The sequence below is a fragment of the Rhinatrema bivittatum genome, chromosome 7 (assembly GCF_901001135.1).
Source record: "Rhinatrema bivittatum chromosome 7, aRhiBiv1.1, whole genome shotgun sequence".
NCBI classification, from domain to species: domain Eukaryota; kingdom Metazoa; phylum Chordata; class Amphibia; order Gymnophiona; family Rhinatrematidae; genus Rhinatrema; species Rhinatrema bivittatum.
The window spans coordinates 290,155,697-290,181,983 of NC_042621.1; the positions used below are offsets into that span (position 1 = coordinate 290,155,697).

Sequence of the window (26,287 nt, forward strand, 5' to 3'; positions counted from 1 at the left end):
TGACCTGGGGGGGAGGGGGGGGGGGAGGCTTTGGAAATACAAACAGTCTAACTTCAGTTAGTCAGCCTGAGTGACTCACTGCTCTCTTGATTAACAAATGTTGGTGCCTATTCAAACCCAATCACACTACCTCAACACCTTTCCAAGGTGAGTAACTGAGCTGAACTATTCAACTTTTCTACTTAGGTATATACTGCTCCTAGCTTATTTCTATCTTCTGGATACTTTTTGGGTTGGTTGGTTTTTTTTGTGGGGTTTTTTTTCAATACAAACACTCAGTTTGTATTGCAGACTTTTAAAAATAAACACACTACCTACTGCTACCTTATTGACTGACTATTTAAAAATACAGTCTAATTTGTTTATTCACTGCCTACCTACTGCTACCTTATTGACTGACTATTTAAAAATACAGTCTAACTTGTTTATTCACTGCCTTTCTGACTATTAAAGGCACAAACACACTAAATAATATTCCCAAATAGTTAACATTGCCCCAATACTTTTAAAAAAGACAATGTCCCAAGCAAAAACTTACTGATTCCTTTCAGCCACCAGCAAGGTGATCCTCTCCTCTCAGGATTTGGTGAGACAGGTAACAGTGGTGGGGCTGCTTGGCAATAGTGATCATAATATGATCAAATTTAAATTAATGACTGAAAGGGGAACAGTATGTAAATCTATGGCTCTAGCACTAAACTTTCAAAAGGGAAACTTTGAGAAAATGAGAAAAGTAGTTAGAAAAAACAGGCGTGGGCCTTGTTTAAAAGTAGCATCCTAGAAGCACAGACCAGGTGTATTCCATGCATTAAGAAAAATGGAAGGAAGGCAAACTGATTACCAGCATGGAAATGTTCCCAAATTTAGCTTAGCCGGTTCAGCACTGAGAAGCCTCCAGAAGATCTAATCTCACTGAAGGGCCTGTCCCTTAATCTAAAAAAATACCCACCTCTACCCTGACTCCCAATCGCTCGGTCATTTTTGATGCAGGCTTGTCTTCGTCTGTTAAAGAAAGTTTCAGACTTTAAAATGTGTAAGGCTGAATGCACATCACTATTATATACAGGGAGGACAATAATGAAAGCCATTTCTGGGGGTAAAGCGCTCTTTTATCCACAGAAATAGGCTGTTTGATTACTGTCCATCCTCTACACAAGTAAAGGTAGGAGCATATAACAAGGCATATTTCTGGTTTGGAGTTCGGACAGGGGGAAAACTATAGCCAGAGAGCAAAGTGTTAGGTCCCTTTAAGGGCTGCAGCTGGAGAGCTAAGCCAGCTCGGGATTATGATGTCTGATTATGACATCACCATAGTAGAGGTTTGAAACCAGGCAACTCCTTTCTTTCTTGCTCTTTGCAACAGACGTCCTCTGTTGCTCCTAGGCTGTGATCCCTGTGCTTTGGTGTCGTGCCTCCAGTGTCTCCTGTGTCATCGTCCCTCCAGCGTCTCTTGGGTCTTCATGCCTCCAGCGTCTCTTGGGTCTTCATGCCTCCAGCGTCTCCTGTGTCTTCATGCCTCCAGCGTCTCTTGGGTCTTCATGCCTCCAGCGTCTCCTGTGTCTTCATGCCTCCAGTGTCTCCTGTGTCATCGTCCCTCCAGCGTCTCCTGTGTCTTCATGCCTCCAGCGTCTCTTGGGTCTTCATGCCTCCAGCGTCTCCTGTGTCTTCATGCCTCCAGTGTCTCTTGGGTCTTCATGCCTGCAACGTCTCCATGTTCCTGTGACCATCACTTCGTCTCTTCACTATCTGCCACAGACCTTCTGCCTGGACTACGCTGTCTCTTCAAGAGATTGGTTCCTATCTTGCTGGGTGAACGCTCTATATCTTCCTTCTCTTTCCTCTCTGCCCACCTGCCTTTGCTGTTCTTTGCTTTTCATTCCCTTTCTCTGTCTTGTTTATGCTTCCCCTTTTCCTTTCCCTTACTTCTCCTTTTAGCAAAACAGTTTTAGTGGTTAATATTATTTCCCTCCCATGTAAAATTCCCTTTTATTACCATTAGAGGGTCCCTGAGGGAGAGATAGAGCTGTGGGTTAATAGGGACAGACAGGGAGAGTTTGTAAAGCTAAAGAAGCCCAGCCAGTTGTACAGTCTGAGCTGATCCTATCAGCACCCTCAGAGCCGACTAAGACAGGTGCAGCATTCAGCTCTGCAAAAACCTTCACTTAAAAACCAGTTGGAGTTACTGTGAAATTCCTTTTCTTCTTCCCCTGCTTGTAATACAGTCTTCATAACAAGCTCTGTTTATTAGCACTGTGGATCCTAGGTAAGTGAGTTTTTCAGTGATTCTTGTATTTTTTGGATGTGCCTTCTTCATTTGTCTGGATACTGTGAAACCCCAGGTTTAGGGAGTCACAATGTCCTCAGAAAGCCCTCATAAAGGAGCAGGTGGTAGGGTACTTGGGAAACCCAGTTGGTGGGTGGGAGGTTGTCAGGAGAGAGGCACAAGTGCAGGAGCAGGCAAGGCCTCTGCAGTGCTTGCTAGGATCTTCAAGGTCCAAGCAAGTGAGCAAGGGTTTAACCTCCGAGTGTCAGGTGAAGCAGCTTTTGCTTTACTTCTGCTAAGAATATTTTATTCCAGGGAGGTAAAGGAAGAGATGTGATGTGTGCTCTTCATTCCTGCCATGAATATTTCATTCTGTGTGGCAGGGGCAGAGCCAGAAGCAGCACAGCTCTTGCTCTGTTTTCCCTGTGAACATTTAAGTGAAGGCTAAGCAATCTTGTATTGCTTAGCAGATAATAACGGGGGTTAGCGAGCGGTAGGATAGGGTTAAATTATAAGTTAGGAGGGAAAGGGGAGGGGGAGAAAGTAAAGCTAAGGGGCCAATGAAAAGGAAGTATTTTGAATTGAGGAGCTGGGATTGGTTGGGGTAATAGTTCGTTATGGCAGAGAGCCCTTTCGCGCCTCAGTTGGGTGGGAGAGGGCTGAGGGAGCAGGCTGGAATGATTTCCCTCCTCCCTCCCTTATGGTAGAATCATTGGATGTTATTCAATGTGTGTTGTCTTTATTGATTGTCACAGGGGCGGGTAACCCCAGCCCAATATGGTTGATTTTGTTATGTGTTGTTAAAAGGCATTGGGGGGGGGGGGGGGGGAGGTATCTCGTGTAGCGTGGGGCTGCTACATGAGGTGGCCAATGAACAAGAGGGGGGCCGAAGCTCAGAGGCCGGGGTACTTACCCACGCTGGTGCGAGGCGGGGTAAAGAAATGGACTCTATGGGTGTAGCTCTACCACTGGGTCGAGGTGGGGAGCAAGTTGTTAAGAAGGGGATAAAAGGGGGGGGTGTATATGTTGAATAGTGTATTAAGTGTTAGGGGCTGGGGTCATGTTATAATAAACTGCGGCCTTTATTTAACCAAAACAAACATTGTGTGGGATTATAAAGGGGGAGGGGAAGCAATTGAAAGCGAGTCTTGCCTCTCTCAGTTTTTCTTGGGGTGGGAGGCTGCAGGAAGGAGCCAAGGATGAGGCAGGAGCTCTCGTGCCACTCTCCAGCCCTTATGAATATTTCATTCAAGGACAAGGTGTGGAGATGAACCAAAGCTGTGGCAGCCGATCATGCTTGCTCCTGCCTTGAACATTTGATTATGGGGGGAGGGGGAGGAGGGAGTCAGAGACACGGAGCAAAAGCTCCCTCCATGAAGCTCTGGTTTGGGGCTCTGGCAGTGGCTGCCTGGGACTGAGCTGTGGGTCTCATCTGGGTCTGGATGTTTCCCAGCCTTGACCTAAATAATCAAAGTATGCAAGGTCTGGCTAATCCCATCTGAATTTTAACCTGAGGTGATAAGGAATGCAAAAGTACAAATCTAGATTTGCTTTGTTTATTGCCCCCTCAATAATCCCCCTGCCTGCTTTATGTGAGGGCTCGGTGTTAAAGGAAAGCTCTGCATATAGTTTTCCCCCTGTCCGAACTCCAAACCAGAAATATGCCTTGTTATATGCTCCTACCTTTACTTGTGTAGAGGATGGACAGTAATCAAACAGCCTATTTCTGTGGATAAAAGAGCGCTTTACCCCCAGAAATGGCTTTCATTATTGTCCTCCCTGTATATAATGGTGATGTGCATTCAGCCTTACACATTTTAAAGTCTGAACCTTTCTTTAACAGACGAAGACAAGCCTGCATCAAAAATGACCGAGCGATTGGGAGTCAGGATAGAGGTGGGTATGTTTTTTAGATTAAGGGACAGGCCCTTCAGTAAGGTTAGATCCTCTGGAACTGCTCAGGCTAAGTTTTCAGGAGGCTCCTCAGTGCTGAACTGGCTAAGCTAAATTCCCTGTACGTACCCGGATCAGTCCAGACTCCTGGGTTTTGCCCCCCCTCTAGCAGTTGGAGACAGAAGTTTATCAAACAAACCTATGCCTTATCTAGGCTGGTGCCACCTCCAGTCTGGCGGTCTTCCTCTGTCTCCCAGCAGGTGGAGGAGGTGCAGAACCTACAGTCTGTGCTGAGGCCTAGTTTTTCAGTTCTAGATAGTATTGTTAGCTGGGTAAAGAGAAGGATAAAGTTAGAATAAGGTATAGGAGCGCAGTGGTTTGCCTGCAGGTCCAGTCTCCCGCCTCCCGGGGGGTTGTGAGGTCCGGAGGGGACCATCCCCCCCTGGTTTCCGAGGCCGCTGAGGTGTGGGGTGCTTTGCCCTCCTGCCAGCGTGAATTCGTGACTGGGGGTGATACCGGGGAGCCCGGCTCACTCCCCCCAGTAGGTCCAGGACCCGGAGACTATTGGGCGAGTATATTTAAAAAAAAAAAAATGTTAAAATTTTTTTTTGTGTGTTCTGTCGGGGCTTCATTCTCCTTCCCTTCCGCTCGCATTCGGGTGCTTGCGCGCCATTTTCGCCACCTTCCGAGCGATTTTCGGGGCGGTTTTTTGCTGCAGCGTGCCGCATCGGGCCGCTTGTAGGGCCTGCAGCACCGCGCGGGCGCAACTGTCCTGGGACAATTTGTGTTCCGATTGCCTCTCCGGAGGCAAGGGGGTCTCTGCGGCCACGGGCAGGGACCTGGTGAGGGTCCAAACAGTGACCGGAGCATTTGGGAACTTACATTCTTCAGGTGCCGACCCGTTCCCGTGGGAACGCCCCAAGGCGCCAGCGGCACGGGGGGAGGACGACCCTCAACCGCAATTGTCACCACAACGCAGAGTCCCTAAGGGGGACAGACCTGCGAGACCCAGCTGTGCTGCCAATCCAGAGGTCCCTGAGGGGGATCAGACAGATTTGTCTTCAGACTCTTCTTTTTCGTCTGATTTCGTGTTGCTTATGCATAAAGCCTTCAAGGCACGCAAAGATTGCCATTTAAATACAGTCTCGAGCAGTATGTGATCCGAACTGTGCGTGCGGCAAACGCAGGTGTGCCCGGCACTAATGCACCTCTTTCTACCGCACCTTACTGTATTGGCCTGTTTGTGATAACCAAGATCAATGCCTGTAGCTCAGATGGAAAGTAGGACATCAGGAAATGCTTACATATCTCCTTTCTTTCTCTTTCCGGTTCCGCTCATCCTGCAAACTTCAGCACCGGTGCAACTATTCCCACCCCTCTTTCCACTGCTCCCTCTGCTCTCCCCTACCCCAAGCCTCTCCCTCTCTATCTTCCCTCCACCCTCTCCCATCAATCTCCCTGCCTTATCTCCTGTTCTCCCCTTCCATCTTTTTCTCCTTTGCTCCTTCCTGTTATTGTATCAACTCCTCCCACCCTCCTTCCAATGCTCTTCTGCTCTCACTCCTCTCCCCTAGCCCATGCCTCCCTTCTCTATATCTTCCTTCTCCTTCCTCTCTGCCCACCTGCCTTTGCTGTTCTCTACTTTTCCTCCCCTTTCTCTGTCTTGTTTATGCTTCCCCTTTCCCCTTTTCCTTTCCCTTACTTCTCCTTGACATCCCGTGTGTATTTGGTCTGATTGCAGTGCATGCGCTTCGAAGAAAAAAAAACGGTAAGGAGACTTTGCAAACATCGCTTTGTGCCCTATAATACTTTTAAAGGTTCTTGGTCAGCGGATTTGGCCGGCTGAATTCGGAATTTAGCTGGACAAACCGCAAAGTGTTAAAATTGTGGGCCAATGAATGGCTAACTTACCTGGATAAAACGGGATGACTGGGTGTGGGGCTTATGTTTAGCTGGGCTGCATATAGTTTTCCCCCTGTCCGAACTCCAAACCAGAAATATACCTTGTTATATGCTCCTACCTTTACTTGTGTAGAGGATGGACAGTAATCAAATAGCCTATTTCTGTGGATAAAAGAGCACTTTATCCCCAGAAATGGCTTTCATTATTGTCCTCCCTGTATATAATGATGATGTGCATTCAGCCTTACACAATTTAAAGTTTGAACCTTTCTTTAACAGACGAAGACAAGCCTGCATCAAAAATGACCGAGCGATTGGGAGTCAGGGTAGAGGTGGGTATTTTTTTTAGATTAAGGGACAGGCCCTTCAGTGAGGTTAGATCCTCTGGAGCTGCTCAGGGTAAGTATTCAGGAGGCTTCTCAGTGCTGAACCGGCTAAGCTAAATTTGGGAATATTTCCAGCCGCCAAGCTGTGATTGAAAATTTATCCAGTAAACGGAATCAACTCTTGTGGTCACGTAGCAGCTCTTCTGAAAACTTACCCCTTACTTTGAATACAGAAATGGGCACAATTAACTTTGTGATAACCAATATCAATGCCTGTACCTCAGATGGAAAGTAGGACATCAGGAAATGCTCACATATCTCCTTTCTTTCTCTTTCCGGTTCCGCTCGTCCTGCAAACTTCAGCACCGGTGCAGCTGCTCCCATCCCTCTTTCCACTGCTCCCTCTGCTCTCTCTCCTCTCTTCTACCCCATGCCTCCCCCTCTGCATCTCCCCTCCTCCCTCTCCCATCAATCTCCTGGCCTTATCTCCTGTTCCCCCCCTTCCATCTTTTTCTCCTTTGCTCCTTCCTGTTATTGTATCAACTCCTCCCACCCTCCTTCCAATGCTCTCCCTCCTCTCCCCTAGCCCATGCCTCCCTTCTCTATATCTCCCTCCTCCTTCCTCTCTGCCCACCTGCCTTTGCTGTTCTCTACTTTTCCTCCCCTTTCTCTGTCTTGTTTATGCTTCCCCTTTCCCCTTTTCCTTTCCCTTACTTCTCCTTGACATCCCATGTGTGTTTGGTCTGATTGCAGTGCATGCGCTTCGAAGAAAAAAAACCGGTAAGGAGACTTTGAAAACATCGCTTCGTGCCCTGTAATACTTTTAAAGGTGCTTGGTCAGCGGATTTGTCCGGCTGAGTTTGGAATTTAGCTGGACAATCGCAAAGTGTTAAAATTGTGGGCCAATGAATGGCTAACTTACCTGGATAAAAAGAGATGACCGGGTGTGGGGCTTATGTTTAGCTGGGTAGCAGCCCTGAAGTGAGATAGATAAACTTACTCCACTGTCTTTGGGTCTATCCAGCGGGAACCCGTACCTGGGTAAGTCTAGCTAACTTCCTGCTCTCAGCACCGCTGAATGGACCTATTAGTTTATAAATATAAATGAAGAAATATTTTGTTGGTATTCAGGGATTTCACAGTGCTAATCAGTGATTTCTCAGAGACGAGGAGTCCCTCAGAGCACAGGGAACTGTCTGCCCTCTATAGTTACCCAGTGAGCCGTAGCAAATGGTTTAGTCCACTCACTACCCTAAACTAGGTCCTCCTCTGGGAGGTGCTTAGACCTTAGAAAAGGGACCCAAAAAAGACAAAACAATAAATATAACAATTGAGGAATCACTAAATAGCAGTCAAATGTTTATTTATTAGCACAATCTGTGGTCAGAAGACCTCCTCACTGATTCAGATGCTGGTTGGTTACTCCAGCTCTACCTGACACAAAATCCTGAAAGAACTGTGTGAGACTTGGTGCAGGACCCTGCTGACACCCAGTAGTAACTCACCTGTCACTAATCCTTCACAGAAACAGTGCTAATAAATGAATGTTTTAATATATAAGAAAAGGATTTACAGTTAACTCAAAAGGCTTGTAAAACTGCAAACAGCAAAGAGGAAAAAAGGAAAGGAGCAGTAACTACTGGTACTTAACAGTTTGTCTGCAGAGTGAAATGCTGCTTCCTTCCCAGTCAGATAGGAGGGTCCTGTGCAACCTTTTCCTGTCACCCCACAGCTGTACTTCCCAGCTGAAACAGGTCTCTCTCTCTCTTTCTGCTAATTCCAACTGTCATTCTCTCAGCCCGTACTATCCCTCTAACAGATCCTCAGCAGCAGTGCAATGTCTGCTGAAACGAGCATCTCTCTCTCAGTGTTCCAGTCTCTCTCTCTCAGAACTTAGCAGCAGGGTGAAGACATCGGTCCTGGGATTCATCCCCTCAGCTCCAGCTCCTGGTGCCAGTGGAACTCTGCGCTCTTATACTGCTGCCCGGCTGAAGATCATCTGAATAAAAAAACCTTCTCTCAATATACCAGGCAAATAACAAGTAAAACTCCTGCTCATCACCAACAATAATTTTCCAAGTGCGTGGCTCGACTTTTGTGCTGTACCAGAGAGACATTTGAAATTCTGCTGACTCTGCCCCTCCAGCTCTGCCTCAGCCCGATCCCTGAAACACCTCTGCTCGCTGGCTATAAAAGACTAAGGGTTAGAGCAGTGGGAAGCCAGGGTTTAAATACCACTGTCACCACTCCTTGTGGCCTCAGGGTCAGATTGTGAGCCCACTATGAATAGAGAAATAACTACAGTACCTGAATGTCATCCACTTTGAAGTGCTGAAAGTTGGAATATAAATAAAATAAATTAAAAAAAAACAACTCAGGCTCCTGATTGATTTACCCCATGTAACCTCTACAGTACCGGGGGGCAGGGTTAGGTCGGCCATAATAAATGTAGATAGTTGGGTGGCTGATGAACGGAAGGACTGCCTGGTAACCTGCCTGCCTGGTGCGACGGTGGCACACCTCACACGTCACCCAGTGCTGCCTTGGATCAGAAAAGTCTCACGGTTGGAGAACATCATCTTGGTGTAGCAGGAAGTGATGATCCTGTAGCAAGGACCTGCTCTCCAGGTGATGCATTGTCCTCTTGCACTGAGTACAAGACTCCTAGGGCTACTGCCCAGGAGGGAAGGGTTAGGTCGGCCATCATAAATGTAGCTAGCTGGGTGGCTGGTGGACATGAGGACTGCCTGGTAACTTGCCTGCCTGGTGCGAAGGTGGCACACCTCACACGTCACCCAGATAGGATTATAGACAGTGCTAGGAAGGAGCTGGCTGCCGAGGTACATATGGGCACCAACGACATAGGAAAATGTGGGAGAGAAGTTCTGGAAGCCAAATTTAGGATTTCAGGTAGAAAGCTGAAATCTGGAGCCTCCAGGGTGACATTCTCTGAAATGTTGCCCATTCCAGGTGCAGGTCCTCAGAGGCAGGCAAAGCTCTCGGGTTTCAATTCATGGATGAGACGATGATGCAGGGAGCAGGGATTCAGTTTTGTAAGAAACTGGGAAACCAGAATGAAATCAGGCTGCTGGCTCTAACTTTTAAAAAGGAGATAGAGCAGCTTTTAAACGGTTCGGAGGAATGTATCTTTGAAGGATACTAATGAAATAGGAGAGCTATGGCATCCCAACAGAGAGGTTCCAATAAATGCAAACGTAGTCCATGTGCCTGTAAGTAAAGAATCCAAATTATCCCTATCATCTGAAAGCAGGTTGTTAATACAAATAAAAAACACACTTTGAAATGTCTGTATGCCATTGCCAGAAATCTAAGAAGTAAGATGGGAGAGTCAGAGTGTATAGCGGTGAATGATGAGATAGACATAATTGGCATCACAGAGACTTGGTAGAAGGAGGATAACTAACGGGACAGTGCTATATCAGGATACAAATTATATCGCAATGATAGGATCAACTTGGAGGGTGTGGCACTTTATATCCAGGAGGCTATAGAGTCCAACAGTATAAAGATCATACAAGAGACTAAATACTCATTAGAATCTATATGGGTTGAAATCGCATGTGTGTTGGGTATGAGTACGGTGATAGGAGTATACTACCATCCACCTGGCCAAAATGGTCAGATGATGAAATGCTAAGAGAAATCAGGGAAGCTAATAAATTTGGCAGTGCAGTAATAGGAGATTTCAATTACCCCAATATTGACTGGGTAAATGTAACATCAGGACTTGCTAGAGACAAAGTTCCTGGATGGAATAAACTACTGCTTCATGGAGCAATTGGTTCAGGAACCAACGATAGAGGGAGCAATTTTAGATTTAATTCTTGGTAGAACGCAAGATTTGGTGAGAGAGGTAATAGTGGTAGTGGTGGGGCCACTTGGCAATGGTGATCATAACGTGATAACATTTGAACTAATGACTGGAAGGGGTCAGTATGTAAATCTACAGCTCTAACACTAAATTTTCAAAAGGGAAACTTTGATAAAATGAGCGAAATAGAAAAAAAACTGAAAGGTGCAGCTGCAGAGGTTAAAAGTGTACAACAGGTGTAGACATTGCTTAAAAATAGAATCTTATGGTGGCCCCAATTTCTCTGCTTGAAATTCAGGCAGCTATCAAGTTGTTACCGGAGGGTAAATGTCCTGGCCCTGATGGGTTCCCTACTGGTGGTGGGGGGCATTCCCTGGGCACTATGGCTGATGCTACGATCACTCTCATTCATAAAAAAAAGTCACCCCTAGTATGCCTCACTGGCGCTCACAAATACAGGCTATTGCTGATCTGGAACAGCTACGATACAGTCTTAAGGGTAAGCATGCTAAATTTACCAGTACTTGGGGGCCATATCTTGATTATTTGAATGATACTTAAGCTAATTTGTGGTGCCACTTAGGGTTATTTTTTTATTTCCACTTCTATTGTCCCTCAATCGTTTGCTCCCCTATGTACTATCTTTTGCCATGTACCTCACTGCAATATGAGTTATTGCTTCTATGTACTTTTCTCTGTTTGTTTGGAAAAATATAAATAGTTATAACAATACAATCTTAGATGCGCAGTCCAGATGTCTTCCATGCATTAAAAAAGGTGGAAGGAAGGCAAAATGATTACCAGCAAGGTTAAAAGGTGAGCTGAAAGAGGCTATTTTAGCCAAAAAAAATCCTTCAAAAATTGGAAGAAGGATCCATCTGAAGAAAATAGGAAAAAGCATAAGCATTGTCAAGTTAAGTGTAAAACACTGATAAGGCAGGCTAAGAGAGAATTTGAAATGATGTTGGCCGTAGAGGCAAAAAGTCATAATAAAAAGTTTTTAAAATACATCCGAAGCAAGAAACCTATAAGGGAGTCGGTTGGATGACTGAGGGGTTAAAGGGGCTCTTAGGGAAGTTTAGGCCATTGCAGAAAGACTAAATGAATTCTTTGCTTCTGTGTTTACCAATGATGATGCTGGGGAGATACCAGTTCCAGAGATGGTTTTCAAGGGTGTTGAGTCAGATGAACTGAACCAAATCACTGTGAACCTGGAAGATGAAGTAGGCCTGATTGACAAACTGAGAGTAGTAAATTACCTGGACCGGATGGTATGCATCCTAGGGTTCTGAAGGAACTAAAAAATGAAATTTCAAATCTATTAGGTAAATTTTGTAACCTATCATTAAAATCATCCATTGTACCTGAAGAATGGAGGGTGGCTAATGTAACCCCAATATTTAAAAAGGGTTCCAGGGGCGATCCAGGAAACTATAGACCAGTGAGCCTGACTTCAGTGCCAGGAAAAATAGTGGAAAGTGTTCTAAAGATCAAAATCATAGAACATATAGAAAGACATGGTTTAATGGAACAAAGTCAGCATGGATTTACCCAAGGGAAGTCTTGCCTCACAAATCATATTTTTGAAGGGGTTAATAAACATGTGGATAAAGGTGAACCAGTAGATGTAGTGTATTTGGATTTTCAGAAGGCATTTGACGAAGTCCCTCATGAAAGGCTTCTAAGAAAACTAAAAAGTCATGAGACAGGAGGCGATGTCCTTTTGTGGATTACAAACTGGTTAAAAGACAGGAAACAAAGCGTAGGATTAAATGGCTAATTTTCTCAGTGGAAAAGGGTAAACAACTGGACAGCCCGGGACGGGTTCCCATCAGTCCTGTCCTGGTTTCAGCGAATGGCCTCGTTTCTCCAACTTGAACGTTTAGACTTTGTACTGGGCAAGCGGAAGTCGGATAAACTGTACTGGGCCTGCTGGCAGGCTTGTGTTCTTCTGATGCCGACAGCTGTTCAAGAAGGGCTGCGGGCAAGTGGCTATGAGCTTGAATGGTGCAACCCAGGGTCTCAGTAGAGTGAGGGGCTTAGGGGGTGGAGGGGGAAGGGGAGGGAAGGGTAGTGTGTGGTGGTGTGAATGGCGTGTGGTGTGCATGAGGCAAAGTGAGGTGCAAATGTTAGTAGTATGAGGGGAACTGGTATGGGGAGAAAACAGAAAAAACAGATAGGCTGTAGTTATGAGGGAGGTCTCTGTTGTTGTTAGTTTGTTTAAACAACTTGTGTTGTATTGGATGTTTAGTATATTGGTTGTATCTACTGAGTGTGGGATTCACTGCCTATTCATGTATCCTCCCAATAAAAATTATTTTGAAAAAAAAAAAGGAAAAGGGTAAACAGTGGAGTGCCTCAGGGATCTGTACTTGGACCTGTGCTTTTCAATATATTTATAAATGATCTGGAAATGAATATGATGAGTGAGGTTATCAAATCTGCAGATGATACAAAATTATTCAGAGTAGTTAAATCACAAATGGATTGTGATACATTGCAGGAGGACCTTGTGAGACTGGAAGATTGGGCATCCAAATGGAAGATGAAATTTAAAGGGAAATAAACATTCCTGTAGTTACAGATGTTAGGTTCCATATTCGGAGTTACCACGCAGGAAAAAGATCTAGGCATCATAGTGGGTAATATATTGAAATCATCAGCTCAGTGTGCTGCGGCAATCAAAAAAGCAAACAGAATATTAGGAATTATTAGGAGTGAATAAAACAGAACGTCAGAATGCATCTATATCACTCCATGGTAAGACCGCACCTTGAGTACTGTGTACAACTCTGGTCGCCGCACCCCAAAAAAGGTATAGTTGCCATGGAGAAGGTACAGAGAAGGGTGATCAAAATGAAAAAGGGGATGGAACAGCTCCCCTATGAGGAAAGGCTGAAGAGGTTAGGGCTATTCAGCTTGGAGTAGAGACAGCTGAGGGGGGATATGATAGAGGTCTTTAAAATCATGAGAGATCTTGAATGAGTAGATGTGAATCGGTTATTTACACTTTCGTTTAATAGAAGGACTAGGGGGCATACCATGAAGTTAGCAAGTAGCACATTAAGACTAATCAGAGAAAGTTCTTTTTCACTCAGCTTAAGCTCTGGAATTTGTTGCCAGAGGATGTGGTTAGTGCAGTTAGTGTAGCTGGGTTTAAAAAAGGTTTGGATAAGTCTAGTAACTGCTATTAATCAAGCTGACTTAGGGAATAGCCTGTCTAATCCTAGCATCAGTAGCATGGGGTCTACTTAGTGTTTGGGTACTGTGGGAAACAGGAAACAGGAATGCTGGGTTTGGTCACTGTTGGAAACAGGATGCTGGGCTTGATTGACTCTTGGTCTGATCTAGTATGACAATTTCTTATGTTCTTAGTGATGACATGGACCCATGGGACAGTGATTCCTAAAGGTACAAACCAGTTTCTACTACTAATTATCATTCCCATAGTGCTACTAGAAGTACATAGCACTCTACCAAAACATATAAGAGACAGTCCCTACTCAGTAGAGCTTACAATATAATCAAGACAAACATACAGGGCAAAAGAGACATTAGGCATTTCATTTCATCTTTTAAGGAAATAGGTACCTGTTAGTACCCCAGATCAGTCCAGACGAGAGGGTTTATGCATCCCTACCAGCAGATGGAGGCAGAGAACAAAACTTTGAGGCACTGCTACATAAATGGGAGTGCCACCTGCAGTCCTTCAGTACTGACCTGTATTTCTCTGTCTCCAGCAGATGGTAGAGGTGCAAACCTGCAGTCTGGAATTGTTTAAAAAAAAAAAAAAAAGATAAGAAGAGAGTTTGGCTCCCCGAGGTGTTAGGTTCCTTCTTGGGCTATCCCTCGGTTGGAGCAGGGCGAGCGGGGACTTGGTAATCCCTGTCCAGACTCAGCCCTTCTTGACAGGGGAAGTAGATAGCCAGGGGTCTTGGGTCTTTGCCGTGGCTGCAGTTTGAGGCAAGCTCGCCTCGATGCGGCCTCGTTTTGCAGCGATGTTTTCTTCCGGGGCCGCGCATTCAGGAAGGAGGAGGAGGAGCACCTGCACGTTTAAACGCGACTTTTTTCTTCGGGCCGTGGTGACGTGAGCTCCGCCACGGCTCTGCCGATCTGCCTGCTAGGTGTCGCTGCTCAGCCGCTCGTGGGATGAGGTCCACCGGCGGCCGCCCGAGCCTCCCTGCGCCCATGGGTATTGGCTCCCCTCGGGATACCACTGCTCGCAGCGCCCCCTAATACTCGGGGCCTTAGGCCCGGGCCTGGTTCGCCTAGTGCTTCCACCGGCCCTGGGAGGGGCGGGTACAAGGTACAAAGGGAAAAGGGATTGAGGGGTAGAAAGCATATAGGGCGAGGGGGTGAGAACATTTGCAGGGAGTCAGAAGAGGGGGGGGGATCTGAAGGGAGGGAGTTGTAGGGATGTGCAGAGCAAAATTTTATGTTCATATTTCTTATGTCCGAAAGTGGGTCCCACTTGCGGCCAATATGGACATAAAAAAAATCTAATGAGTTGGGTATATGTACATATGTCGCCCATTAAAGTCAATGGGGAAGGATTTCCAGCCTATTTTTGGCTGCAGAATTGTGGTTTTCTTATCAATTGGCCCAGGAGAGAGTTCCCTTTCCTTTGTGCAGGGAAGTACTCCCTGGAAAGGGTCCACCCCTAGAGTTGTGTGTACCCGGTGTTTACATTGGCGTCCAGTGAATATCGTTGGCGTCTAGTGAATTCCGTTGGCGTCTAGTGAATTCAGACGGTACTTACGCACTTCAGCAGATGACAAAGGAATTGGAGGATCTCTCAGAAATAAGAATACGTGTGGGAATACAAGGTCTGGATGAACAGGCAGGCACAGCAATGGAGTTAAAACAGCAGTAGGAACACAAGGCCTGGATGAACAGGCACTTCATTCGAGGACAGAGGTCAATCCCAGCTAGGGACACAAGGCCTGCATGAACAGGCACAGGAACTAGGTTAAAACACTGGTAGCTCGCCAGCATCTTTCTGATGCATGCTAGAATATTGGCAGCGGTATGGGCATGGTCCGTCAGGTGGGTGTGCAGTAAAGCCCACCTCCACCCTCATGCTTGTTCAGGGAAGGACTCCCTGGAACGGGTCCACCCCTAGAGTTGTGTGTACCCGGTGTTTACATTGGCGTCCAGTGAATATCATTGGCGTCTAGTGAATTCTGTTGGCGTCTAGTGAATTCAGACTGTACTTACGCACTTCAGCTGATGACAAACGAATTGGAGCCTAGGATCTCTCACAAATAAGAATACGTGTGGGAACACAAGGCCTGGATGAACAGGTACATCATTCGAGGACAGAGGTCAATTCCAGCTAGGGACACAAGGCCTGCATGAACAGGCACAGCAACCAGGTTAAAACACTTGTGGGAACACAAGGCCTGGATGAACAGGCACAGCCACTGAGTTAAAACACCTGTGGGAACACAAGGCCTGGATGAACAGGCACCGCCACTGAGTTAAAACACCTGTGGGAACACAAGGCCCGGAAGAATGGGTACAGCAACTGAGTTAAAACACCTGTGGGAACACAAGGCCGGGATGAAGAGGCGCAGCAGTCGAGCACAGAGGTCGATCCCAGCTAGGGACACAAGACCTGGATGAAGAGGCACATCATTCGAGGACAGAGTTCAATCACAGCTAGGGACACAAGCCGCGGAGGAAAAGACACTAACCAGGATCCTCCAAGCCCTCATTTTCTCCAAATTAGACTACTGCAACTCTACATTTCTTGGACTCCCTTCCTCATACACAAAACCACTCCAAATGGTTCAAAACGCAGCAGCCCGTCTACTAACAAACACTAGGAAAAGAGACCACATTTCCCCAGTCCTAAAAGACCTCCACTGGTTACCAATTCAGTTCAGAGTCATTTACAAATCCATCACCTTGATATACAAAATCTTTCACCAACACACCATAATCGACCTACAAATTCCTCTCCGTTTATACAAATGCACAAGCCCGACCAGGGAAGCCTACAGAGGATGCCTCCTTGTTCCACCCTCCAAAACCACTTATCACAGCACCTTTAGAGATTGAGCCCTTTCCACAGCAGGTCCACCGTTATGGAACTCCATCCCCCCAGATCTCAGAAATGAACCTTGCCTCCTAACCTTTCGGAAAAGACTCAAGACATGGCTTTTCAGGCAAGCCTTCCCGAACTGCACCTAACACACACCATCAATAAATTCTCAGCTCAGAAGCTGTATATATTGGACGCCATATTTGTAATGTACTCTTGTATATTTTTATATTCTACACATGTATATAATTAACCTCCTCTATCCCTCTTTATTTCTTACACTCCCAGTTCATAGCCCCAGTTAATTGTAACTGCATCTCTTCACCACGTGTATTTATGTTATAGGTTGTTTTCTTTGCACCCCTGTTTTCTGTAAAGCGACATCATGTGAACGATTTCATGAATGCCGGTATAAAAAAACCTTAAATAAATAAAATAAATAAGTAAGTACCGCAAGGGAAAGTTGAAAACAACTTTGAAGAGGGAGTTCAAGAGGGCGTGAAATTGTAAAGAGGTAAATGGGTGGGGTCCGTGCAGTCCGCCCGCAGGATTCAACCCGGCGGGTTCGGTCGGACCGGGGTTTCGGCGGATCCCCCACCCCCACCCCCTTTCGCGGGGGGTGGGGGAGGGGCGGGGAACGCCTCCCGGACAGCCCCGGCCCCCGCAGGGCGCATTTCCTCTGCGGCGGTGCGCCGCGACCGGCTACGGTTCGGCTGGGAAGGCCCAGGGGGGGCAGGTGGCCCGCTGCTCCAGCGGCGCGTGTTATAGCCCCCCCCTCCCGGCGTTTCCTCCTTCCCCTTTGGCAACTGTTAACTTGTCTTAACCTCATTCACTACATCTATGCAGACGATGTTCAGATTCTTATTCCCATAACAGAATCTATTAACAAACTTGGCTATTCTTACAAGCCTTCCCTGATCCTTCAAACTTCACTAGATAAGTAAAGCTACTCAGCTTTCAATATGGAACTTCGCCCCTCCAATATTCTCCTCATTTAGCTACCCTACTTATGCACTTCAGAAAATGACAAAGGAATTGGAAGATCTCTCAGAAATAATAATACGTGTGGGAACACAAGGTCTGGATGAACAGGCAGGCACAGCAATGGACTTAAAACACCAGTAGGAACACTAGGCCTGGATGAAGAGGCACATCATTCTAGGACAGAGGTCAATCCCACCTATGGACACAAGCCGCGGAGGAAAAGAAACTAACCAGGATTCCCTCCGTAATGGCGAGTGAAGAGGGAAGAGCCCAGCGCCGAATCCCCGCTCGTCCGGCGGGCGCGGGAAATGTGGCGTACGGAAGATCGCCTCTCTGGCGCCGCTCGGGGCCCCAAGTCCTTCTCATCAAGCCTCAGCCCGCGGACGGTGTTAGGCCGGTAGCGGCCCCCGGCGCTCCGGGACCGGGTTTTCTCGTAGTCTGTTTGTTTGGGAATGCAGGCCAAAGTGGGTGGTAAACTCCATCTAAGGTTAAATACCATTTCCGGCGCGTGTTATTGCCCCCCCCCCCCCCCCCCGGCAGCAGCTTCGCCGTTTCCCCCGCCGTTTCCTCCTTCCCCTTTGCCAACTGTTAAGTAGTCAACCTCATTCACTACATCTATGCAGACGATGTTCAGATTCTTATTCCCATAACAGAATCTATTAACAAAGCCATCGCACTTTGGAACAACAGCTTACAAGCCATCACTAATCTCCTCAACAGTCAAAGCATGAGATCTTATTAAGAAACTGACATTATCCTCAACAAATTCTTACTCCTAGCAAAACCTATACCAAGTAAGTACACAGGGGTCTGTATTTTCATACCCCATTGCTTGCTGTTTGAATACCGCTCTTGCCGTACCGACCCGCAGGGTCCACCTAGGGACACAAGCTGTGGAGGAAAAGAAACTAACCAGGATTCCCTCAGTAACGGCGAGTGAAGAGGGAAGAGCCCAGCGCCGAATCCCCGCCTGTCCGGCGGGCGCGGGAAATGTGGCATACGGAAGACCGGCTCCCCAGCGCCGCTCGGGGGCCCAAGTCCTTCTGATGGAGGATCAGCCGGCGGACGGTGTTAGGCCGGTAGTGGCCCCCCAATAAAACCACCAAAGACTGCTTCTATAAACTGCAAGTTTAAAAAAGGATAAGACCACTCTTCCACGCCAAACACTTCAGAACCATCCTCCAAGCCCTCATTTTCTACTACTGCAACTCTACATTACTTGGACTCCCTTCCTCATACACGAAACCACTCCAAATGGTTGAAAACGCAGCAGCCCGTCTACTAACAAACACTAGGAAAGGAGGCCACATTTCCCCAGTCCTAAAAGACCTCCACTGGTTACCAATTCAGTTCAGAGTCATTTACAAATCCATCACCTTGATATAAAAAATCATTCACCAACACACCATTATCGACCTACAAATTCCTCTCCGTTTATTCAAATGCACAAGACCGACCAGGGAAGCCTACAGCGGATGCAATGCCGGTATAAATAAATAAAATAAATAAATAAAATCAATAAGTACGTAAGGGAAAGTTGAAAATAACTTTCAAGAGCGAGTTCAAAAGGGCGGGAAACCGTTAAGAGTTAAACGGGTGGGGTGCGTGCAGTCCGCCTGGAGGATTCAACCCGGCGGCGGGTTCGGTGGGACCGGGGGGGGGTTTCGGCGCATCCCCCACCCCATTCGCGGGGGGGGCGGGGAACGCCTCCCGGACGGCCCCGGCCCCGTCCAGGAATAAAAAAAATAAAGTAAATATATAAAATCAATAAGTACGTAAGGGAAAGTTGAAAACAACTTTCAAGAGCGAGTTCAAAAGGGCGGGAAACCGTTAAGAGTTAAACGGGTGAGGTGCGTGCAGTCCGCCTGGAGGATTCAACCCGGCGGCGGGTTCGGTGGGACCGGGGGGGGGGTTTCGGCGCATCCCCCACCCTTTTCGCGGGGGGGGCGGGGAACGCCTCCCGGACGGCCCCGGCCCCGTCCAGGAATAAAAACAATAAAGTAAATATATAAAATCAATAAGTACGTAAGGGAAAGTTGAAAACAACTTTCAAGAGCGAGTTCAAAAGGGCGGGAAACCGTTAAGAGTTAAACGGGTGAGGTGCGTGCAGTCCGCCTGGAGGATTGAACCCAGCGGGTTCGGTGGGACCGGGGGTGGTTTAGGCGCATCCCCCACCCCTTTCGCGGGGGGGCGGGGAACGCCTCCCGGACGGCCCCGGCCCCGTCCAGGAATAAAAAAATAAAGTAAATATATAAAATCAATAAGTACGTAAGGGAAAGTTGAAAACAACTTTCAAGAGCGAGTTCAAAAGGGCGGGAAACCGTTAAGAGTTAAACGGGTGAGGTGCGTGCAGTCCGCCTGGAGGATTGAACCCGGCGGGTTCGGTGGGACCGGGGGTGGTTTAGGCGCATCCCCCACCCCTTTCGCGGGGGGGCGGGGAACGCCTCCCGGACGGCCCCGGCCCCGTCCAGGAATAAAAAAATAAAGTAAATAATAAAATCAATAAGTACGTAAGGGAAAGTTGAAAACAACTTTCAAGAGCGAGTTCAAAAGGGCGGGAAACCGTTAAGAGTTAAACGGGTGAGGTGCGTGCAGTCCGCCTGGAGGATTGAACCCGGCGGGTTCGGTGGGACCGGGGGTGGTTTAGGCGCATCCCCCACCCCTTTCGCGGGGGGGCAGGGAACGCCTCCCGGACGGCCCCGGCCCCGTCCAGGAATAAAAAAATAAGTAAATATATAAAATCAATAAGTACGAAAGGGAAAGTTGAAAACAACTTTCAAGAGCGAGTTCAAAAGGGCGGGAAACCGTTAAGAGTTAAACGGGTGAGGTGCGTGCAGTCCGCCTGGAGGATTGAACCCGGCGGGTTCGGTGGGACCGGGGGTGGTTTCGGCGCATCCCCCACCCCTTTCGCGGGGGGGCGGGGAACGCCTCCCGGACGGCCCCGGCCCCGTCCAGGAATAAAAAAAATAAAGTAAATATATAAAATCAATAAGTACGTAAGGGAAAGTTGAAAACAACTTTCAAGAGCGAGTTCAAAAGGGCGGGAAACCGTTAAGAGTTAAACGGGTGAGGTGCGTGCAGTCCGCCTGGAGGATTCAACCCGGCGGCGGGTTCGGTGGGACCGGGGGGGGGGGTTTCGGCGCATCCCCCACCCCTTTCGCGGGGGGGCGGGGAACGCCTCCCGGACGGCCGCAGGGCGCATTTCCTCCGCGGCGGAGCGCCGCAACCGGCTCCGTGTCGGCTGGGAAGGCCCAGGGGGGGCAGGTGGCCCGCCGCTCCGGCGGCGCGTGTTATAGCCCCCCCTGGCAGCAGCTTTGCCGTTTCCTCCGCCGTTTCCTCCTTCCCCTTTGCCAACTGTTAAGTAGTCTTAACCTCATTCACTACATCTATGCAGACGATGTTCAGATTCTTATTCCCATAACAGAATCTATTAAGAAAGCCATCGCACTTTGGAACAACAGCTTACAAGCCGAAGCCACCACTAATCTCCTCAACAGTCTAACCTGGTCCTCAATGCCTCTAAAACTAAACTCCTCTTCATTTCCTACAAGCAAGAAAACCTCCCATCTCAGATCCATCACAAACACCTTCTCACCCACAATCATGTGAGAGACCTGGGAGTAATTATAGACAACCGTCTTCACCTAAAGAATATGATCCAAACCACAACTGTAAGATATAATATTATATCTTAATGGGCCTCGACAAAGGAAACTCTTTCCTATTGATCTTGTTAGACCTTTCCGCAGCGTTCGACACGGTCAACCACGCCATCCTCCTAAACCAGCTTTCGTCCATAGGAATCAGCGGCACCGTCCGATCCTGGTTCAAAACGTTTCTCAATAACAGAGGTTACAAAGTTAAACTCCAAAACAAGGAATCCTCAAGATTTGACTCTGTCATAGGAGTCCCTCAAGGTTCTTGATTATCTCCGACCCTATTTAATATCTATCTTCTTCCTCTCTGCCAACTTCTTACCGACCTCAATCTAAAGTACTTCCTTTACGCAGATGATATTGAAATCATCATCCATATCAAAGACACATACTCTAAAACTCTTGACTACTGGGAAACATGCCACCACAAAATCAAACAAGTAGTAAACAACCTACACCTCATCTTAAACTCATCCAAGACAGAAATCCTACTCATCTCTCCTGAAAACAATATCTCCAACACTACTCTTCCCACCAACCTACCTACCACACAAGTTACAGACTTAGGAGTGATAATAGACAACCGGCTAAACTTCAAGGCACATATCAACAAAACAACCAAAGACTGCTTCTATAAACTCCAGGTTCGGAAGAGGATAAGACCTCTTTTCCATGCTCAAGACTTCAGAACGATCATCCAAGCAGTCATTTTTGCGAAATTAGACTACTGCAGTTCCCTATTGCTAGGTCTGCCCTCATCCTATTCCAAACCACTACAGATGGTTCAAATTCAGCAGCCCGATTACTAACAGGCGCAAGAAAGAGAGACCACATATCTCCCATTCTGAAAGAGTTACATTGGCTACCCGTCCACTTCCGTATCATCTATAAGCCATATGTGTCATCTTCAAACTATTCATCAACGCATCTTATGCACTTTAGCTGATGACAAAGGAATCGGAAAATCTCTCAGAAATAAGAATACGCGTGGGAACACAAGGTCTGGATGAACAGGCACATCATTTGAGGACAGATGTCAATCCCAGCTAGGGACACAAGCAGCGTAGGAAAGAAACTAACCAGGATTCCCTCAGTAACGGCGAGTGAAGAGGGAAGAGCCCAGCGCCGAATCTCCGCCACTCCGGTTCGGGGATCTGAACCCGACTCCCTTTCGATCGGCCGAGGACGACGGAGGCCATCGCCCGTCCCTTCCGAACGGCGCTCGCCTATCTGTTAGGACCGGCTGACCCATGTTGAACTGCTGTTCACATGGACCCTTCTCCACTTCGGCCTTGAAGAAGAATGCTCAGTCTGTTTAAAAGAACAAAATTAACGGACCCACTCAAGGACTATGCTCAGTCTGTTTAAAAGAACACAATTAACGGACCCACTCTGAAGGTCAATGCTCAGTCTGTTTAAAATAGCAATATCAACAGACCCACTCTGAAGGACAATGCTCAGTCTGTTTAAAATAACCAAATGGAACTGCCCAGCTAGGAACACAATGCCTGGAGGTACAGGCAGGAACAGCAACGGAGTTAAAACACTTGTGGGAACACTAGGGCTGCACAGTAGATGCCGGTCAGACACAGCGATTCATGTCAAGAACATGTGCTGCAGTGCTTACTGCTTACATTATCTTGAGCATAGGAGGCAATTGGAACTGCTGCAAGGCTCCTTTCAATAGCTTTTATTCATCTTGCCATTCACAAGGAAAATCGGGAAAGCCAAGCAATGGCAGGTTTACTTTCAAAAACACTAGCATTTCCATCAAGACCGGTGAAAGCCTTGAGCGGTGAGGGCTCATGATATCCCCTGTCATTGAAAAAACACGTTCACTGGGCACACTTGTTGGTGGACATGACAGATATCCTTCAGCCACTTTGGCTAGGTGTGGCCAGACAGTGGACTTGTGTGCCCAATATGCCAGCGGATCTGTCTGCGTATTCTCTATCGGCTCTGAGAGATACCGTTTCACTGACAGCTCTGCTGCTGTCTCCTCCTGTGCTTGGGAGGGCTGAGAGTCACTCAATCCAGTTACTTTCTCTCTCGCCTGTTGCACTACTGATGTATCTTTATGGCCAACATGCCTTGGGCGTTCTGACGTTGAGGTGGAGGCACTAGTAATAGTATCTGTCACTGACACAGTCCTTCTCCTGCCAGGGCTAGCAGCAGCACAACTCTGTGACGTGCCTGCTGTTTCCACCTGTGCTTCAAGCCTAATCTGTCTCCGCCTATGGTGCTCCTGTTCACGGACCTGTGCTAACAACAGCTCCTTCACAAATGACAGACAATTGGTCTGTAGGGCGATTTTACCTTTCACACGGGGATCACAGACAGAGGCGAGCATGTATGTGCTGTCCTCTGTTAAGGCCTTAATCTGTCTTTCACCTGCTGCTGCAAAACGTCCACACACTGCAGCACCTCAGCAGTCATTCCCTCTTGCCGTTTAATGCCTTCCAAATGGTCATCCAGGAATTTCACTATAGGGATGATGTCAGCCAAGGTGGAACTTCTGGAACTCAGCTCCTCCGTGACGTCCTTGAAGGGCTGCAGGATTTTTAACAGCTGACTCATGACTAACCAATCGTGATGCCCTAGGGGATTCTGTACACCTATGTCTATTGTACCAGAAAGTTCATGAAGGGGTGTCTGCAGCTCCAATAACCTCTCCAGCATCATAAAGGTGGAATTCCACCGGGTGGGAACGTCTTGAATGAGACGCTTCTCAGGGCATATCCAAAGCAGTCTGATTTTTCTCGGAGAACCTGCCCCGCCCTGACACTTCTGTGGAAGTGTGCTGCTATGTTCCTGCACTTGTGTATTAACCGACGCAGGTATTCAGTCTCCTTGTCCTTGGACTCCAAGCCCAAACCTGACTTCACTACCAGATGCAGAGTGTGTGCAAAACATCGGATGTTCTTAAACCGCCCATCGCTTATTGCCTTAACCATGTTTGCACCGTTGTCTGTGACAAAAAAGCCTGCCCGCGTTTTACTGTCTCGCTGGTGTACTTTCCAGCTCACCAGCATCTTTCTGATGCATGCTAGAATATTGGCAGCGGTATGGGCATGGTCCGTCAGGTGGGTGTTCAGTAAAGCCCACCTCCACCCTGATGCTTGTTCAGTAATAGAGCTGCTGGCTGCCCCTGCCTCTGCCATGTCCCACCAGTGTGCTGTCAGAGAGAGGTAAGAGTGTGCAGCATTCATGGCGGTCCAGATATCGCAGGTGAAATGCACTCTTCCGTCTGCCTTACCTAGCAGTGCTTGCACGCGACTGACACAGTGCTTGTACAGGCTGGGGATGACCTTTCTACTAAATGTGGTTCTGGAGGGGACTTTGTAATTTGGAAGTACGACCTTCAAGAAACGTTTGAAACCCACATTCTCAACTAACTGCAGGGGCTGGTCATCAAGGGCAATCATTTCCCCAATGCTCCTGGTTACTACTTTTGCGGCTGCCTGCCTCCTACCCCGGGATAGCGTTACCGCACTCCACCCCATTTCCTCCATGGTGCATTGTCGCTTCTCCCACATGTCAGTGGGTTTCTGGCCTGCCGCCTGACTGCTAGAAGGGTATGAGGGCGTGGGCTGACTCTGCTGCTTTCCTACCACTGCACCCTGGTTGGAAGGGGAAGGGGTCCCCTGACGGAAATGCTACCATCCCCAGATGGCAGTAATCTTGTTGGGTGTTGCCCTCTTAACATGATACTCCATGCCAAAATTTGACAGATGTCCCAGTTGCTTGCCTCTGCTAATATCCCTGGCACAGTAATTACACCGAGCATAACACGGGTCTTCTGTCACTTTAAAATGTGCCCAGATCGCAGATTTCTTTTGTGATCCTCCTCTCTTTCCCGCCCTGGGGGTGGATGGTGGCACTGGAGTTGAGGTACTACTGGGTGTGGGTGGTGCACCCACTGCACCCGGCGAAGCAATGCCAGCGGGGGCAACAGTCACCCTCTGTCTCCCTTCTGACAGCTCTTCCTCCTCCTCGATATCAGTGGAATGTCTCCCCTGCCGCAGATTTCTGGAGGTGGAGGCTAAAACAGGACTAACTGACAATTCTACCGAAGATTGCTCAGGTATTACATCTTCCGTTTCTGATGAGAATCCCATCCAAGAAGATTCTTCTTCTGAATCAGAAGCTAACAGTGCCAGCGCTACCTTGTCACCGCAAAGTTTTGCAGGACACTTCTGTCCCCTGGCTGCTCTTGGGTGTGTAACTTTTGTCTGGCTAGACTCTGCCTCCTCTTCACTCTCCTCCAAAACTACAGTGCCAGAAACAGGTGCTGGCGATTGCAAAGTTTCATGGTCTGATTTCTTTTTTTTGCCATGGAACTGCCATCCCCTACAAAGACGTTTGATTGCGACAGTTGCCTTTTTACCTGTACTGGTGGTGTTGCGCTGGTGTCTTTTGCGGTGCCTCCGCTGCCATTCCCACTAAGTCGCTTGCATCTCCCTTTCCCTGACATTATGGATTTAATGTCAATGAGTACTAGTGGTAACACTGCCCACTGTCCCACAATAATAATGTTCGGGTCAGTTAAAATAACTAAATTAACAGACCCCACTCAAGAAGAATGCTCAGTCTGTTTAAAATAACAAAATGAACGGACCAAGTCAAGGACAATGCGGTTAAGTCTGTTTAAAAATAGCAGATTGAACAGACTCGCTGAAGGCCAATCTTCACTCTGTTTACAATGCCCACTGCCTCACTGCCTGCCTGGCAATGCACGGAATGTGTCTGTCTGTGTGTGTGCAGTGAGTGCACAGAGAACAAGCTTCCTTTTCAGTAGATATGAGGCAGGGTACTCCCCAGCCCTGGAACTGCTGCCCACCCAGCACTGAACCACTCAAGGACAATGCTTTTAAGTCTGTTTAAAAATAGCAAATGTAACAGACTCGCTGAAGGGCAATGTTCACTCTGTTTACAATGCCCACTGCCTCACTGCCTGCCTGGCAATGCACGGAATGTGTCTGTCTGTGTGCACTGCAGTGCACATAGAACTAAAGTATATATGAGGCAGGGTATTCCCAGCCTTGGAACTGCTGCCCAGTGCCCACCCAGCACTGAACCACTCAAGGAGAATGCTTTTAAGTCTGTTTAAAAATAGCAAATGTAACAGACTCGCTGAAGGGCAATGTTCACTCTGTTTACAATGCCCACTGCCTCACTGCCTGCCTGGCAATGCACGGAATGTGTCTGTCTGTGTGCACTGCAGTGCACATAGAACTAAAGTATATATGAGGCAGGGTATTCCCAGCCCTGAACTGCTGCCCAGTGCCACCCAGCACTGACCACTCAGGACAATGCGGTTAAGTCTGTTTAAAAATAGCAAATGTAACAGACTCGCTGAAGGGCAATGTTTCACTCTGTTTACAA

General features: G+C 47.6%; 2 long non-coding RNA genes across 2 annotated transcripts; both read left to right on the forward strand.

The window, feature by feature from the left end:
- The first annotated feature begins 1,855 nt into the window (after window positions 1-1,855).
- On the forward strand, window positions 1,856-5,643 carry LOC115094924. Its single transcript, XR_003857635.1, has 3 exons — window positions 1,856-2,263; window positions 4,107-4,159; window positions 5,510-5,643. It is a non-coding gene; the product is annotated as an uncharacterized LOC115094924 (long non-coding RNA).
- A 1,341-nt stretch (window positions 5,644-6,984) lies between these two features.
- LOC115094925 lies at window positions 6,985-8,405 on the forward strand. Its single transcript, XR_003857636.1, has 2 exons — window positions 6,985-7,164; window positions 8,275-8,405. It is a non-coding gene; the product is annotated as an uncharacterized LOC115094925 (long non-coding RNA).
- Window positions 8,406-26,287: the final 17,882 nt, after the last annotated feature.